General features: G+C 41.0%; 1 protein-coding gene across 9 annotated transcripts in view; it reads right to left on the reverse strand.

The window, feature by feature from the left end:
- DLGAP1 (DLG associated protein 1) overlaps positions 1-18,593 on the reverse strand; it is an 822,007-nt gene that overhangs the window by 308,484 nt on the left and 494,930 nt on the right. The window lies entirely within an intron of this gene.

An 18,593-nucleotide genomic window follows, 5' to 3' on the forward strand; every position in this document is an offset into this window, starting at 1 on the left:
GGTTCCAGAACCCGTGTGCCCCCTCATAGTCTGCACTGATCATGATGACAGCAGTATTAATTTTCTTAGGGGCTGTTCTCAGTAAGCCCCTTCCTCCCTTTCTCACCCACCACCCCCATATGTTCACGACAGCAACTTTAGGGTCACCTTTGTAACCACAGTGGCTGGGACTTCATGGAATTAACAGAAAAAGTGAATGAATGAGTGTTGTGTGCCCTACAGAATACTGGGCCAGATGAACTCTACAGAATACTGGGCCAGATGAACTCAAATCTTTTTTTTCAATTGTAGCTCTTTAATAAAGCGGTCCTTAACCAGATTTCCATATTTTAGATTAGAAAGTACTAGAATAATAGTTCTTAAGCTTTCCCTGATTTCTGCTCTGCTCATTAGTTTAAAATTCATATTTATTTTGTTAAAAAAGAATAGCTCGGCAAGGGAATAAAAAATAAATGTAGAGTGTGTGCATCTTCTATACTTGTACCAAAATATTTTTATCCAGTGACATTTTTTCCCTAATAAGTTGGGTGAAAAATGGTATCTTATTTTGCACTTCTCAGCTTACTGCTTAAGCTCAGCAAGTTTAGTTTCTATAATACTCAGCACTGTATTATGTTCAGTTAATATATTTTTAATCATCATTAAAAATACAAAAACCACATAATCGCTATAAATTATCTAGCCCTGTTGCCTTGTTGTAAGCGAACCTGAACCTTCAAACTATTCACAAATACACAGTTACCTCCTCACGTGGCTCCTGCAAGATCTCTAGCACCCCAGGTTTTACAGCCTTCCTCAGGCGGAGGCTGCCGTCCTTCAGCGCCTTGTGGCACAGCTGGGTGCCTTCCTGGACGAACAGTTCCGACTACAAGGAAACGTCAGTTCCTCCACTTCCCCAGGGACCCCAACCTCACTCCGGTTACCATCTTGTGGGCAGACGCTGCGTGCTTATTTCAGCCTCTGTGCCGAGCACGGTGTTCCGTACATTGGGAACAGATAGAATTGTAATAGGTTTAGCAATCCAGGCATAGTGAAAACTTTCACACGCTGGCAACCACAATCTCTCCCTAATTCTGCCGTCAGCTGGGGACGAAGACAGTCTTCCTGTGCTATTAAGTAGCGAGATCATAATCACAAATCGAAGCGACTGTTAGGATCAAACAGTGAAAAGTTATCAACTGAATTAACTGACGATTACAGCACGTAAAAGTCTGTCTCTTTTTATAAGCAAAACTGAATGGTGTAGACAGTGCTTGGGTGTAAGAGCATAAAGGAATCTGTTAATCCCAAACTCCTAATTTATCCCTCCCCTGCCCTTTCCCCTTTGGTAACCATCATTTGTTTTCTATGTCTGTGAGGCTGTTTTTGGTTTGTAAATAGAATTTGTATCTTTTTTTTCCAAGGTTACAGATGTAAGTGATTAGCAGATACACATTACTATATATAAAGTAGTTAAACAACAGGGACCTACCGGACAGCACAGGGAACTATATTGCATTTTTTGTAATAACAATGAAAAAGAATCTGAAAAGAAAATGAATATATATAACTGAATCGCTTTACTGTACACCTCAAACTAACATTGTAAATTAACTACACTTCAGTAAAAAATAAAATTAAAAAAAATTAAAGAAGAGCATAAATGGAGACGTAAAGGTATTAGTTAAAATATTCTAAACACGCACGCACGCACCCTGAATGGTAGTCAGATGGTATCATGCTGGATATTTTTTTGAACTAATAATGTTTTAGAAAAGGGATTGTTACGGTCAGAAAATTATTACAAAAGCAGAAACTTACAGTTCTTAATTTTTGAAACTATAGTTGTCCAAAACAATTCTCTAATTTTTTAAAAGTGGGTTTAATTAGAATAAAAGGTCACTGATAAGGAGAACGCAGATTCCCATTGCACTAACTTCACGTTTAGACTCTGAAGCCTTGCTTCCTGTTTATGTGCAGTCAAGGTAACTTGTTAACTGCCAAGTGTGGAAAAAAATTTCAGTCTGTATCACTCGTTCTTCACTGATTTGTGGAAAATTACTGAGATAGTGTCAGGAAAATTTGTTTTAAGTGCTTGAGATATTTTTACAGAACCCTATTTCACTTTAGCTCAACAAATAATATAACCTGAAGTTCTTCCAGCCTCCTTCACTCAGGAGCAACCTTCATGAATGTCACAGTCACGTGTGGAAAAGCTTAAACTGAGTCAGGAGACTACATTCAGATCTGGGCTCTGACCCACAGCATCCACGTGACAGTGGGCAATTCTTGTGATTCTTTTTCTGAACTTTCTGAACTTACTGAGCAAAAGAAGGGATTTATCTAGCTTGAAGCACACCATCTCAATTTCCTTGATTTATCTTCTAACACTGAAAAAACACCCAGAGGTTCCACACAAAGACAAGGATATCAAGTGCTTCTTGAAATCCTGTGTGATCCAGCGACGCGGGTCCATCAGTCCTGCGTCTCAGCTGCCAGCTGGAGCTGAGGCGTAACTGTCCACCGGGGGCACAGACTCCCCAGGTCACCTAGCTTCACGTGGCCTTTTTTTTTTTTTTTTGCACTGTATACCCTACATTCATTTGAAGGTTCAACCAAAGGCTGGAGGAAAGTCTTTAGGGCCTCCATGTTCTAAAAACGCCCAAGGTTGAGGTCCCACAGGAATTTCAGGTGAGGCACCAGTGAAGACTCATGACTGATGGATCCCGATCAGCTCAGCATCCTCATGTCTCCCCATCTCTCCCAGAGACCCACCTAAAGGCTTCGCTGGACAGCATCTGCCTCCCGCCTCCCCAGATGCCTCACAGGTTCCCCTTTGATTTCATTTTTGTTCTTCGCCTTCCTGGTGGACTTGGTATGCCTGTAGTTTTTTTTTTCTTTACAAGTCTGGATTCCTCTCGGCGCCCGCATGCAGCTGGGGACCAGTGCTGTCCAAGTCCCCAGCCCGCTGCTAAGGGGGCCCCACGGGGAGGCACTACTGTGCAGGGGGGTTTGGAGCCCGTCCCTGGGACTCCTTTTATGAAACTCCATTTTACATAAATGACACAGAGGTCCAGAAAAACTGACTGAAAAAAGGATTAGAAAAAATCTTGACAAGAGGCAAAAGGAAAACTTGAGCACTGAAAGCAGGATGACAGCTTCAAAGCAGGTGAAAAGTCAGGTAAATGAAGGAACAGGATGTGTGGGTAAGAATGCAGGAAGGAGGGCTGGGAGTCAAGAAATCTGCGCCAACTGATAACAGTGCCTTTATACCCACTTGAAGAAGTTTATGTTATGTTTACTAGGTATTAATAGAGACCTGTAAAATTCTCATCAGTTTTTATCACTTCAATAAGGAAAAGTGACTTAAAACATCAGTTGCCAGAAAGAAATAGCCTTAATATATTTGAGATGGAACAAGAAGGAGCACCACGTGTCTATTAGCAAGTCAAGCTCCCACTCAAGGAGTTTTTAGCGTGATCGCAGAAATACGTACTTGAATAACATATACCTGTTATTTTTTAGTAACTGGCTACAGGGCCATTTAATATTTTCTAGTCTCAGATTTTGAAGTATGTTGGCTCTTGGAAGCCAGTTTTTAACCCCAACGTCTATGAACAGGAATTCTGCTCCATGCTCCACCGTTACATCCACTGTGCCACCCTCACTCACTCGGGATTCTGAAATACCCCGTATCACCAAATAGCCACCCTTAGAGTTGTTCCTACGACATCCATAAGGTAATTGGAACAAGACTATTTCTGTTCTCTGTATAAATTTCTCATAGCTGTCTTACTCGACTGGATAAAAATTTACTTCCTTTACAAGAGATGAGAATACTTGTTAAATTACAGGTTACATGGTATCTGAGTCAGTGTTAAGGAATCTGAAATGTCAGTAAGTGAAAGAAGATAAGTCAAATGCTCTGTTCCGAGGGTGTTTCATAGTTTATGCTAGTGATGAAAAAAAAGAATTAAAAATTTCCAGGGATGGAAAGACACAAAAATTGATCATGCACGCCACAGAAAATAATAGATATCTGAGGGGAGAGAACAAACCTTTACCTCACCAGGTTCTCGGCCATAGGAATGTTCTCGAAATAAATCCTTTGAGCTGAGAACAACAGGAAATTGCCACTTACCTACTTAAAAAGCTTTCTTTCTGCCACAGAGCCACCTACTCACTTAACACTGTATCAGTTACTAATGGTTTCTGGCAAACGATTTTGTCTTAATCACCAAGGGATCACCTCTTTCCAAATCCATCCCAGTCCACGTGCTAATCTGATTCTAAAGCGCTGCACTCAGTTTTATCCTGCTGTGAAAATTCCTAAGCACACGGTCAAACGTCAGTGTTTACAACTCATGTCCACTTATTGGACACACTGCCAGGCAAGCCCGAAAGTGTCATTAATACGTCCTTTGGGGAAGGTTATTTTTTAGTTACGGAAAAACAGGCCAAACACCTTTAACCATCATTGTTTTCGAAGACAGCTTTGAAAGATTTGTATTAAGCCGATCAGCTACTATCGTACAAACCCAGTCCCTGATGTGAGGTGATGCAAGAAGGAACGCAGCTGGCCCCCCATGGAGGCATCTTTTAAAAGCAGATGTGTTAAAAGCCAGAGCAGGTGTGAGAAGAACTTGAGAATCAGCCTTGGTGGAAAAGCACTGCATCTCAAGACGCAGCAGGTGGGAAGGGTCCCAGGAGAGACACTCAGTCCTGACGTGATTCCAGAGACACCTGCTGTAGGGGCCGCTCCCCCAGACCTGACAGCCCATTTAACTTGACTAGAATCTCTCTCGCTTCCCTATCAGCATTTCTCTCTCAAGAACCCACAGAGAGGGCAGGAGGACGTGATGTCATCTCAGATTCTTCACCAAAAAAGAAACTCTGGAGAGCGCTTTGTAACGCAGAGAACGCAGACTGAACTTACTTTGTAACTGGAGGGGGAAAGACGTGACTGTCACATCTGTCAGTTAGCTTTTGCTTCTTTTGGCGACAAAAATGGCCAGCTGTGGATATATAATTAAGCAATGTAGGCGTAACTCGCCATAGGAAACCACAGTTACAAAGAAGCGAATTAATCCACTAACAGCAAGAGACTTGATGGCACATTTTAAGAACACTAAGTATGGTTTAGACGTGTATTAACTCTAACTCACGAGGCACTCGGTTGATCCAGCTGCCTCACGCCTGGTAAACACACCTCGTACACAGCGCTGAGGTCGGGGACGTAGCACGCTCCTTGGGCCTGGAGTCGTTATCGAGGACTTGCTGCTTTCTCTGTCCTCCCTTAGCTCCTGGTGTTTATTCGCCTGTGCTCACCAGCCCCGCTAGGGAGGCCAGTCTGGTTACGAGCTGATGCCAAGGTGCCCTGCTTGGGCTCCGACTATGTGCTTGCTTACCACTTGGATTTCTGGACACTCAAGTACTTGTGATTTATTTATTTATTTTAAGGAATGGTTTTGAGCCATTCTTTCAGCCAGTGTTGATAACTTTGAGGAGCTTATTTTCATAGAGACTCACATAAACACACCCCCTTAAAGGCATATGTACAGGCCTGCCTTCTACAGGGCTTATGAATAACTCCGTTCCCATTTCACAGCTGATAGCAGAAGCCTGGAAGAGCAGTAGCAGAAGAGAAGGAATGAAAAAGCCTGCAGACAGTTCTGTTCTAATTTTTATCTCCATTTCACATCTTGTTTTATAAATTTTCATCTTCTCATTCTCTTTAATAAGCTCTAACTAGACAAAAATTGAGTATGAAAAGAGATGGAAGGAGTAATGAGGGGTCTAGGTAGTTTGCAAATAGTAACTAACATTGACCCACTAAGCGAACACAACATAGAAAATGGTTGTGCAATGCTAGGTACTTCTTCCTCCTGGTAATGTATTCCCCCACCTTTTCCCTTCCCACCAACAGGCGCGTTACTAGACACTGTTCCATGGTGAGTCTTCTAACTTCTTAGAGTACGACCCTTCAAATGTAGAATGGTGATGGGGATAACTCCATCTAGTGTATTGATCTGTTGAGACGATTCTAGACTATACAAAAGAAGCGATGGCAGAACAGTAAGAACCAGTATTCTTAACCTCTGTGCTGCCTTGCATGCACTTAAAACTGCAGCTCCCATAGAATTTACAGGATTAGACGCAAACCCTCTTTGTACAATGTTGCAAATGTTATTTATAAATATTTAAGATATACTGCTTTTGTGTCAGTTCCATATATTTACATGTTGAGGATCTAATAAAAATTTGGAAAAAAGCCTTCCTCCATGCTAGCTCCTTTCCCTTGAGCTAGAGAAGAGCTCTGCACTCCAGGACTCCCACCTGGGGCAAATGAGTACCCACTCCTGTTTTCTAAAGACATTTAAAATAGTACGCCTTTCCGAACAGAGCATAGTGGTTAAGAGTTGAGACTCTCTGGGCTCAAACCACACGTTTACCACTAGCCAGCTGTGTGTCCTTGGGCAGGTTCCTTAATCTCCGTGTGCCTCAGTTTCCTCATCTACCAAATGGGGATGATGATATTATCTCGTATGTAGTCGTGAGGATTACATAAGGTAGTATAAGAGCTTAGATCGGTATGCCAGTAAACACACACTATCGGCTATTAGGATTGTAGTCATTATAAAGCATAATTGGATTTTAGATACAGTCAACTGACCCTCCACAAAGGTGCCGAGAATACAGTCAGGAAAGGACAGTCTCTCCCACAAGTGGTGCTGAGCAGCAGAATCACTCGGACACTTGTGCTGTGCGCAGAGGCGAATTCAAGATGGACTGAGGACCTGAATGTTAAGACCTGAAAGTATAAAACTTGTAGAAGAAAACGCAGGGGAAAGCCTTTACGGCACCGATCTTGGGTGTCACGCACATGACACCAGAAGCACAGGACACAGAGACAAGCGGACCTTCTCAAACTAAAATTTCTGCACAGCAAAGGAAACAATTAACAGAGTGAAAAGGCCATCTACAGAATGGGATAAAATATTTGCAAATGATATATCTGATAAGAGGCGATTCTCTAAACTATATGAGGAACTCACACAACTTAGTGACAACCAAAAAAAAAGAAAACCTAGTAACACAATTTTTAAGAAATGGGCTAAGGACTTGAATAAACTTTTCTCTGAAGAACTACTGGAGGAGACCATGGTGAGGATGTGACTACGAGTTGGCCTGTGAACAGGACCTGGCCCCTTCCCCATCCTTGGAACGGACATCCTGCCCACTGCTCCCACACTGGGACCCACTTCAAGGGTGCCACCTTGGAAAACTAACGTAACTTGAGACCATCTGACTTGTATACATGACTGAACCCCTTTAAGGCCTCTATGTACACTCTAAATCCTGGCTGGTGGGTGTGGAGGTCTACAAGTCTCAAGACCACCCCAAACAAGTCACCCAAGTAAACTCCTTGCGTGTTACAGCTGCCACTTGCCAACCCGGAGCCTTTCCTCAATCTCTGCCTTTCTTCAGTCTCTCCTTGCCTCCGTGTACAGGGCACAGTCCCGACTCTCCCTCAGGGAACTCCTGAGGTTGTGAATCAACAACAAAACATACAAGTGGTGTACCGAAAAAATGCGTGTCACCACTAATCATCAGGGAAGTGCAAATCAGAACCACAGTGGGATGTCACCTGCCACCTGGCAGAAGGGCTGTTATCAAAATACAAAAGGCACCACATGTTGGCAAGGATGTGCAGAAATCGGAACTTTTGCACACTGTTGGTGGGAATTTAAATTGGTGCAACCACTATGGAAAACAGCAAAAAGGTTTCTCTAAAAATTAAAACTGGAACCACTGTATGACCCAGAAATTCCACTGCTGGGTACATATAAAAAAAATTGAAATGAGGATTTGGAAGAGATGTTGGCACCCATGTTCACTGCAGCACTATTCGTAATAGCCAAACAACTGAAATCCTCACTGACAGATAAAGAAAATGTGAATACCTACAATGGAATATGATTCAGCCGTAAAAAAAGAAATTCTGCAATATGTGACAACGAGGATGGACAAGGTTTCAACGCTGTATTCTTTCTGGCAAGTTTCAACAAGATAAGGTACCACTTAGCTCCCTACTGTGCCTACAAGTACCCAGGTGTATTTGACCTAGCCACGCCAGACCTAGTCTCGCGAGACCAGGCGTTAACGGCACGACAGTGTAAATCTCAGAGCTCCACATCTTCACTTCCTGGACTGAACCCCATTTCTTACTCCACAGCAGTAGCCGACAGAGGAGCTTTTACAGGTGATAGAGCAATGCCTGCATGGGCAGGAGACCCCCGTTTCCGCTGCCCATGGCTCATACTCACAAGCAGCAGCTAGAACAGGGAACCCGAAAGGTTCCTCCGACCGTAGAGGAATCTGGCTTTGCAATAAACTTGTACTGGGGAGACGTCACTGGAAAATATGTTCTGTCTCCCTGTGGTCTGTTGATACAATGACTCACTTTAGGGAAGGGAACAGAGACATCCAATGGGTTTTGTTAAGATGCTTATCAATATTCATCATGATAACATGCTACACTGTATTTATTAATCCTCTTCCATCTGAAGGATGAAGGACAATCTACGACTGTCATACCAGTTCCTGGAACACCTTTTACAGATGAGAAATAATCTGGGAAGTCTTCCTCCTCAGGCTACAGTTACAGAAGTCAAACTGTTACAGGACTAAGAAACATTCTCAGCGTCAACATGTGGCATCCTCAGGGAATCCCTGGCCATGGTGTCTTCTTTATGCAGTGGTCCATGTTTAAATTTCTTACCATATTAAAAGAGTATACAAGAAGGTTAACAATAAAGGTCTTAAAGTCTCATTTTCTTTTAAAAGAAAATTCTGGAAATCCCAGGTTGATCTCACTGTGGCCTTGGGTACAGGTGTTGAATGGCACAAACTGATCTTTATAGAATATACATGTATTTTTTCCATTCCATTATGTTATATAAACGTCTTGATGAGACCTACATTTCTAACAATTGTGTGTCCTTTTAAAGAACAAAAGAGGAAATAAATGTTCCAAGAATTGATGTGCCAATTTTTTAAAAACAGATTTGCTATTCTTCCCATAACACTAGATTGGACAGTTTTGGGTTGGTGAACTTCAGAACGCATTGTTATAATCATTCAAGTCACTTGGAAAGGTTGCAAAAATCAAATGCCTTAAAAGTCCTGGTTAACAAAAGCCATATTCTCTTTCTTCTTCATTCCTTAGAAAAGATAACTTCTTTTACATTCGTGGTTTAATAATTAAAAAAATCAAACTTTTCTAAGTTCCTTTTTAATATTGTATTGCATGATATTTGCTTAAACTCTGAAGCCTGTATCTGCAAGGTTAGAATTCACAGGCAGTTTCACTTTTCACCAGCATGGAGAGCCTTCAGTAGCTACATTACAAGAATTCCATGGTAGGCAGAATTCTACGATGGCCCAAGGTTCCAATCCAATCAATTAACAACCTAGGTGCTGCTATAAAAAAGCAAATTAGGCAGTAGTAATTACGAGGTGACCTTAAGCTGTAAGTATTATCATTTTGACTTGATTTAATTACACAAGCCCTTTAAAAGGCAGAAGAGGTAGGCAGAAGGGGGAGTCAGGGAGACAAGGAGGATTCGACATGCCACTGCTACCTCTGAAGCTGAAGGGGGCTGGGAGCCAAGGACTGCAGTCGTCTAGAAGCAAAGAAGACTCCCGGCCAACAGCTAGCAAGGAGGCAGACACCTCAGTCCTGAACCCGCATGGAACGAATTTATGCCAATGACCTTAAAAGCCTGGAAGCCGATTCTTCCCCAGCGAATGCAGACAAAAGCCCAGGCCTTTGGTTCCCGAAGCAGAGAACCTAGCCAAGCTGCTTGGACTTCTGACCGACAGAACTCTGAGATATAGATGTTATTTTAAGCCACTAAATTCGTGATAATTTGTTATGTAGCTAACAGAACACCAATACAGATTCTGACACCCCTACAGTTGTGAGTTAACTTATTTAAAAAATATGATTCAAAGCAGCACTGCAGAAAACTGCTTTTAATTTTTAATACTTTTATGGACTAAAGCATCCCAGTTCCCCCGAAGATCATCCTTGTCAGCTAAACAAATACCCTAGAACATGCAGCGCTTATATATGATCAATAGTTCACAGGAGAACAGAGGGTACTTCTTTTTTCTAAAAGACTTATTCATAACGTTTGAAACCCATTTGACATAAAATGTATCATTTTATATCCCAACCACTGAAAAATATGTTTATACCTCTACCCACCAAAAAAGTTCAACTTTAACTTTTCTCTTAATCTTTTCCATTGGAAGCAGAAGGAAGAGCGGACCTGCTCATGTGATTTTCATTGCTGTAGTCACATCTGCACACATTTAATTTCTATTAGAAACATTTACTGTAAATATAAATTTTATACCATGCAATACAATGAAATATAATTAAAGAAAAGTATTTGCATAGTTGCTGTGGCTAGACCTTATGCAAATATAGAAAATGACAAACCTGAAATTAATCACCAAATGTTTGACATTAAAACAGAAATTTGTCAAAGGCAAGACTGGGTGAGTCATAACAATAACTAATTCCATGGTTCTTGGGCAGATCCCTTTCTGTACTCTGATGAAATTTGTGTTTATTTAATATTAAAAGCCTCCAACAGACCATATATTATATTTAGCTCAGTCATGTAAAATCTCTATGTGGAACATTTTCTAGGTGGAAGATTTTAGAAGAATGATCAGTTTAGATATAATCTACTTCTTCTATTTTTTCCCTTTCATATCTGAAGATCGTCTTGGAAAGTCAGACTCATTTTGTCTTTTCTACTTCAAGATGTCCAGCCTGATTTAATAAGTTAGAGCAGCCAAGTACACAAAACCTTTATGGACCAATACACTGATTTTAAATATCTGCAGAAGCAACTTGTTTTTCCTTTGTGCGTCTATCTTTCAAGAGCAACAGGACTACCAAATCTCAAGAGAAACTTACTGAGAGAGAAAAAGCCAAGTCAGAAACTTCGTGGTGAGATTCTAATTTATATCAAATGTTAGTAAATGAGACCAGAGTGTGGATGTGGGAAAATCAATACTAGTTTTGAGCACTGCCTTACCAGTGAATAATGAAGACTGCCAAATGTCACAGCTGTACATTTAAAAAGCATTATCAATTAGCACAAAATGTCAACTGAGTAATGCAGACTATTTCTTCTATACTGTGTGCCGAATGCAGAAACTACCAATAACCACCAGGACATTCAACTGATGGTGACAGGGCAGAAAACGGGATGAATGAGTAAGAAATGAGAAGAAATGGAGAGTTCACCTCTGGCAAACCAGAATTCTTCCAAAAAATTTAAAATCAAAGGACAGCAAATTTCTTACAAGAGGCAAGGGCAAAGCACAAAGGACAAATGCCACTTCTTTTACAGAACTGATTGAAGTCTGGTTTCCCTTCCCTCAGAAGTCAGCCACTTCACCTAATGCCTGGTTTGGGGCACATGCATCTTTGGGCCACCCCAGAGTGAATGGGCTCTGTCTGAACACTGTTCGGGGCCTCACATAAAAGGGAGTAACTTCCAACAGTAGGAAAGCTGTGAAGACCATCTCTGCACAGCCCTGCTGGAACACAGCAATCAGGCAGCACACGACTCAACAAGCAGACACGGCCCCAGGTGGGCCAGCGCTGACCGCCACCGAGCACACTTGTTGGAAATGGAAAGCCCCTGTCCCGACCTCGGGTAAAATGAGGAGCGTCTCCAGGACGGAATCCTGGTAACTGCCTGAGCACCAGGGGCTGGGTGAGTCCCGGCACTGGGAAGCCTCAGGAAACAGTGCACATTGCCCCCTCCCTTCCCCACAAAGGAAACAGACAGCAACAGATATGACTGGAGATGAGGTAACTTTATCCAGAAGAAATGAATAACTGAAGCCAGGTTATTATGACTGATCCAAACTGATTTCCCAAGTCCACATTCCTTGTTCATCCGTTCTAAGGATGGGTCTGTTCCAGCAGGCAGTTCTCTTCAAGGCCAGCCACTCTCCTCTCGCTGACCCAGCTTAGGTGCCTAGTCCCTCCTCACCACCAGGTCTTTGCCTCTCAGTCACACTCTAGGGACCCCCTCTTCCCATCACCTCCCCTCCATTTGAAAAACTAGCTCTTAGTTTCATATGTATCCAAAATAAAGGGGAAAAAAAGGAACTGCTAACTCCTTTGTATGCTTGAACAACTCTTGATCCTTGGCTGTCTATGTTTAGAGTCATCCACATTTTGAGTTTCCAGGAAATAGTGATCAGACTGTAGTACATATGACAATTTTTAAAAGCATTTTTTAAAAATCATAATCTGATTACATTTCCCACCATTTAATTAATACAAGGCGAACAATGTCTTTGGTTGATCATGCCATCTATCGGCATTGTTTGTTTAAAAAGGCTAACCTTTTAAGATTCATTCGGGATCTTTTAAACCCTTTTTAGTATGTATAAACCAGACACTGCCTTCTTTATTTAAAAAAATTTATTGATGTGTTGATTTACAATGTCAGTTTCAGGTGTACAGCAAAGTGATTCAGTTATACATATACGTATATTTTCTTTTCAGATTCTTTTCCATTAGATGTTATTACAAGAAATTGAATATCATTCCCTGAGCTCTGAGTAGGTCCTTGTTGTTTACCTATTTTATATATAGTAATGCACACACTACTTCAGATAGTTATATAACAGTTATCTCACAGGAGCCAAATTTACGTTACAGCCCTGAAACCACAAGATTCCACAAGAAACACACCCACTGGAACAGATCTGACCTATAAGCTGATTATTTTTAAATTATATTAAAAAACACATACAGGTTTTTTGTGTACGTGCAAACTTACTTCTCATGGTCACTTGCACAGTTCCTGACTTACGGTAGGGCTTCTCAAGATGGCACATAATCTACTGCCTGAGGCTCGGTAATAATATTTATCTAATTACAGATCCAAAGTGAACAGCATCATTTGCAGTGAGTAAGGTGATAAATAATTTAAAAGGCCTACTAGTCCTAGCTTAGGAAATTTGTTTTTTTTCCCCCATATCATCTTAGTATTCAATAAATGTTGATTGAATAATTCTTAGGGCATTTAAAAGTGAAGTTTTAAAATCTGCCCGGGGGCTCACAGTCTCATGAGAACTCATGTCACTCAGTCAATAATTGTAAAGCGTTAAAATACCAGTCTGTGCACCAGGCTTGGATCGAAGGAAAGGAAATGCTTAACTCTGTGTATTGGGGCATTATCTCTTTGCATCTCCAGCGAGCACTCAGGACAGTGCCTGAAGTGTCTCAATAAATGTTTCTCAAAAGAAAAAAAAAAGACTAATTAAATAATCTTACATAAATACTAATCACAAGAATGCATGGGGACTCTCTAGCCTTGGCGGATGTGGGGTTGACAGAAAGTACTTTCTTGAAGAGGCTGAGTTCAAAGTAGCTGTGGAATGTACAGATGGAGACATCTGGATTTATGGATCTGAAGTTCAAGTCTGAGGAAGACAACAGGGCATTCACCTTTGCCCATTAACCTGAGCAGCCCAGAAACCAGAATTCCAAGGGGTGCTACAAACTTTGAATGTAAGACTGAAAGACCAGGCTGAGAGTCTAAAGGCCTTTACTCTTTGCCTGCAGGTAACTGATCTTGGAGCAAGGGATTTCTGCCACAGCATTACAGGCAAGCATATTTCCCAGCCTCCGCTAGTAACTTATTCCAGTGTCTGATTTCCAGAGGAAAACTGAAGTCACCTCTTCCTTCACCCTCCTCTGAAACAATGCAGAATGAACATTTATGTCATTAGTGTTAACTATGTCTAAATTCTCCTCTAGGAGCTCTCTGTCTTAATAAATGCTCAAGCAATCTTTTAGAGAAATAAAACAGTTTATCATAACACATGCATAATTAGCATATTAATCTGCATATGGATAATAGTGGAATAAGGAGCTGCAGATTATCTACACTTTTTTATTTGGAAAAACATTTTATAAGTATTACTGAGGTGACTATAATGAGACTTCTCAGTGACATCCCCAAATTATGTTTGCTTGCATTGTGATCAGGCATTATGCATAGGAGTTAACAGCAGAAATGGATCTAAGAAACAGATCAGATCTCATTTAGGAAGACAACTCAGCTACCAAACCTGATTTCAGAGGTTGTAGGTAAGAGAACTTGACAAACTAGAAACCAAGCCCATGTGTATTGGATGTTGGTAGCCAGGGGTGGATGCAGTGTCACTACTTTTGTCCATTTGTATCAAATGTCTCAAGACAGACACTCCTACCCTGAGGAGGAAGCCTTGCCTAGTGTCTCCATCCAAATCAAGAACTGAGTTGCTCTGTGGCGGGTGCGTCTGTTCATCATCTGTCAAACAGCTTCTCCCATTAGCTTGCTGAGGTTTGGTGAGGAACAAATCCTTCTATCTGAATTAGAAGCAGACTGTCCATCCCAACGATCCTGTGTTCATGTGAATATATTAGAAAACCTGCATATTATGTTATCCCAGAGAGTATGTACAAACTCTGACCAGCCATTCTCAAGAAATATGTTCATTTCTGAAGAAATACAATTGCTCAGATTTAGAAGAAGAACTGAAACGCTAATCTAAGCCATCAAAGCCCATTCTTGACATTTTAAAGTAATGAAATTCAGATTTTGCCCTTTATACTTATCTTGTGCCATATTGATTCTAAATTATAGGCAGTTTTTCACAGCATGACAAAGCAGGAGGCACGCAGTTGGCCAAATCTTTTTTTTGGTTAGAAGTAGCATTTATCTTGAGTCTTGTCAGTCACGCAGGGCCCACTCACCCCTACTACAGTCCAATAATCTAAGTTAGATTTAAAACAGATTTTGATAATTTTATTCTTTTCTTGTCTTTACAAATAAATCTTAGAGTGTGCAGGGACCAACAGAAACTGGAAATTACGCCCTAATGCGTTTTTGGTCTCTGCTAGGGCAATCCTACCCCAAAGCAGGAGAGAGTGTCGGGACAGTTAGGACTGTAAGTGCCAAGAATTAGGGAAAACCTGAGAATTAGTTGCCAAGGCAGAAGCTGCAATCTCGGGATTAAAAAAGCGCTGGCATTTGTCACTCTCTCTAGAAAAACACCCTGCCCAGGGGAAGGCACACTCTATAACCCGGGAACTACTTCCACACACAGTTCTGTAAAATGTTTCTATCCTTCGCAAGCCACTGGTCTGCACGTAGCCTGTAATCTCACGTCAGAATTAAGACAAATATCATGATACTACTTATATGTGGAATATTAAACAATGACACAAATTCTGTTTACAAACCAGAAAAAGATTCACGAACACAGAACACAAACTATAGTTACCAAAGGGGAAAGGGCGGGGAGGGATAGATTAGGGGTTGGGAATAACAGATAAGCATTACTGTATATAACACAGGTAAACAAGGACCTACTGTACAGCACAGGGAACTGCATTCCGTTTCTGTAATAACATATAATGGAAAAGAATCTGAAAAGAAAAAGTATGTATGTATCTATAATCACTTTATTGTACACCTGAAACGAACACTGAAAATCAACTACACTTCAATACAAAATTTTGAAAAAGAACTTGATACACGCAGGGACAGATGATAACAGGCAGATGGCAGCTACTGCCTGGGCGACATTTAGCTGAGTGTAGCTCACTCATGCTGTTCTCGTGTCAACTCAGCTCTGCCCCAATTTCAAGGTCAGTCCTGGCTGGGTGGCTTCAGGTCTCCTCTTCCTGTTTGGCCAAGACACACATGCTGGTTGTCACATCTCTGCTCCCAAAATGACTCTTCTGGTCCAGCCTCTCATCATTTCCCCTGTTCTTAAAATGATGCTCTTGCTTGGCCCAAACCCAACTTCCCTCTGGGCTTTAATTCCTAAGTCTGAGATTTTGTCTCAGACCCCTATGGAATTCCTTTTCTTTTGGGTAAACTGATAAGCATTCCAAGTCCATTCTGGGAGCTGGGATGTCGGTCTTAGTTCCATTTCTGAGTTTGATTTCTGCTCACCTATGTTCTGTCTGCCTTGCTCTTGTCACCCCCTGCCTTCAGTGTGTTACCCCGAAACAGACTCCCCACAGGTGGGCTACCAGGCGGGCCACGCTACTGCCTGCCGGCCCTGTACTCGCTTGTAAGATATCCCTACGTTCACGGGTTTGGACTGGGTTTTGACTTTTCCCCTTGACTGCAGACGTAATTGCCTCTGGGAATATCTGTCCATCCATCATTCGTCTACCCATCCAACTACTCATCCATCCATCCATCCTTTCATTCAGTTTTGATTCTTACATATTAACAGCTTACCTTATGCCAGACCGTGTACCTAGTTCCTAAGATAGACATTCTCCTTGCTCTTGCACAAGAGACATAACTAAATAAACAGTATCAATAAAATGCCATAAGTTGCTCTCCACACACCTTCCTGGGTTTCTGGGGCCAATGCCAAGTACCCAGATGCTCTTTATTGCACTGTGAGCACACAGCTATACCCTGCTGAGACCAAACAGGCTAATATTTTCAGTTCCCTAATTGAGAACTTGAGGGGGAAATACTACTTCAAGTCAGGAGAGCAGGCATTAATATTATATGCATATTTATATAAGAAATCCTGTAAATCTGCATAAAGTTTTAGAATATGCAAATTATTTTATTTATAGATCTCATTTGATCTTTAGAGCATAGCTGTGAGGTCCAGTCAGACCAGGCATTATTTTCATCCTCATTTTATAGAAAAGAAACCAAGGTTCCTAGAAGTTAAAATAGTTTTGGTAAAATTTAGAGCGGAAGCTGAAGATAAACCTTAGTACCGCTCTTATGAAATTCTATCCACTTTGCTAGTAATTCAATAGTAACTTGCACAGTTTCTAACATCTCAGCACTGGCTGTTCCAGGTACTGCTGTCTACATTTTTGAGCAGGCTGATGTTCACGGGACAGCCTTGTACGCCCTCTGTTCTAGAAAAGTGACGTAAGATAATTTATAGAGCTCTAACGTGTTGCTTTAGCTTCCATTACATTTTTATTGCTTTTATCTGAGAACCCGAGTGGGGAGAGGGAGAGATGAAATCACTTGTCTCTTACCTTTGAAAGATGTGAAATCATCACCACACCCTCAAAGAAACGGCAGGTAGCTCGTGAGACCTTTTCCCAAAGGACACGGGGAGACTCTTGACTCATGGCTGAAGTCGCACTGTGACATCTTCCTCTCCATCACCCCTTTTTGGTGAAATCTCATTCTTTTATGATATGTTGTCATGTTTAACTAGAGTCATCAGGATGTACTGTGACATGTTGTTTGTTTCTTCTTTACATGTTCCCCCCTTCATATACCAATAGTCCTTTCTCCAAACAGCCTATGCTCTTGAAAATTCAGTTAAAATTAAGGTCAGCCTCCTTCCATCCACCAAAGTCAGTAAGTTTTTAAGATGCCAAGCTACTGGGCAAAATTCGGAGACGTCCTACACCACCATGTTTTGGCTCATTCATTTTTTTTTGTTTATTTCTGGAGTGATGGTAAAAAGCCTGGCATTTAACATCATATAATTAAAATATGGAATTTTAAGTTTTGAGGTGAAATCTGTATACTTAGATAAACCTTCAAGTGACTTTATAATGTCATGATTACTTTGAAGCAAGAATATTATAGAAATTTTAAAAGTCCTTTTATAACTCTTTAATTCTCTTAAGCACAGAGCAACCTGAAAATCAAAGGAAGTGTGACTGTCACCCTGTTAATTCTATGCCATTTGCCCTCAGGTGATTTTGTCACTTGGTTTTGTAGAATGGAGAACGTTCTCTTGATGGTTCTCACTTGCTTTCTGACCCTTTAGGTATAAATACCTGTTCTCTGAAGACTTTCTGAATGGTACTATTATGAAATTGTCATCATAGGAGTCCCATGACTGATACCAAACTGACAGAGAGGGGAAAAAATAAAAGTCTCTCACGATGTGGGCTATTTTAAAATTAACTTCTTTCTCAAGGCATTTAATCAAAAGCCTTATCAGGATGGCAAAGTAAGCCACTGGTCTGTCTTTGAAGAGTGTGTATTTCTTCCACATTGAAAGGAATCCCTATTCTGTATGGATTAGATCAGTTCATAGAACAGCTCCATGTAAATAACTATGGAAAATCAGTAAGTGTAAGTCATAACTATCCAATAGTATACACAGACTACAGGGATGTACCATTCCTTTAGGAAGAGATGCAAACACTGATTTAAGCATTAGCAGGAATTTAACAAAACGAAAATTCCCTGTAACTTTACTTTTTGTTTCCTCAACTGTTGGACTGAAAGTATCAGAAAACCCAAACACACACAAAATGAAAATGCTTGATGATGACAATCTGAACTAAGGTTGTTCATGTTTGGTAGCATTGCAAATTTAGCTCAGTTTTCGGTCCATATCACATCCTTCATAATAGCTCTTCTTTAGTAACATTTTATTCAAAGAAAATGAACATTATTTTCATTATTCAAGAAGGAACTGGATCCGCCGGCCGGTCTTTGATCTGTACTGCCATCTGCTGTGTGTTGGTAAAACAGCAGCAAACATGTCAAGTGTCTAAA

Source organism: Vicugna pacos, chromosome 24, assembly GCF_048564905.1.
Source record: "Vicugna pacos chromosome 24, VicPac4, whole genome shotgun sequence".
Taxonomy (NCBI): Eukaryota; Metazoa; Chordata; class Mammalia; order Artiodactyla; family Camelidae; genus Vicugna; species Vicugna pacos.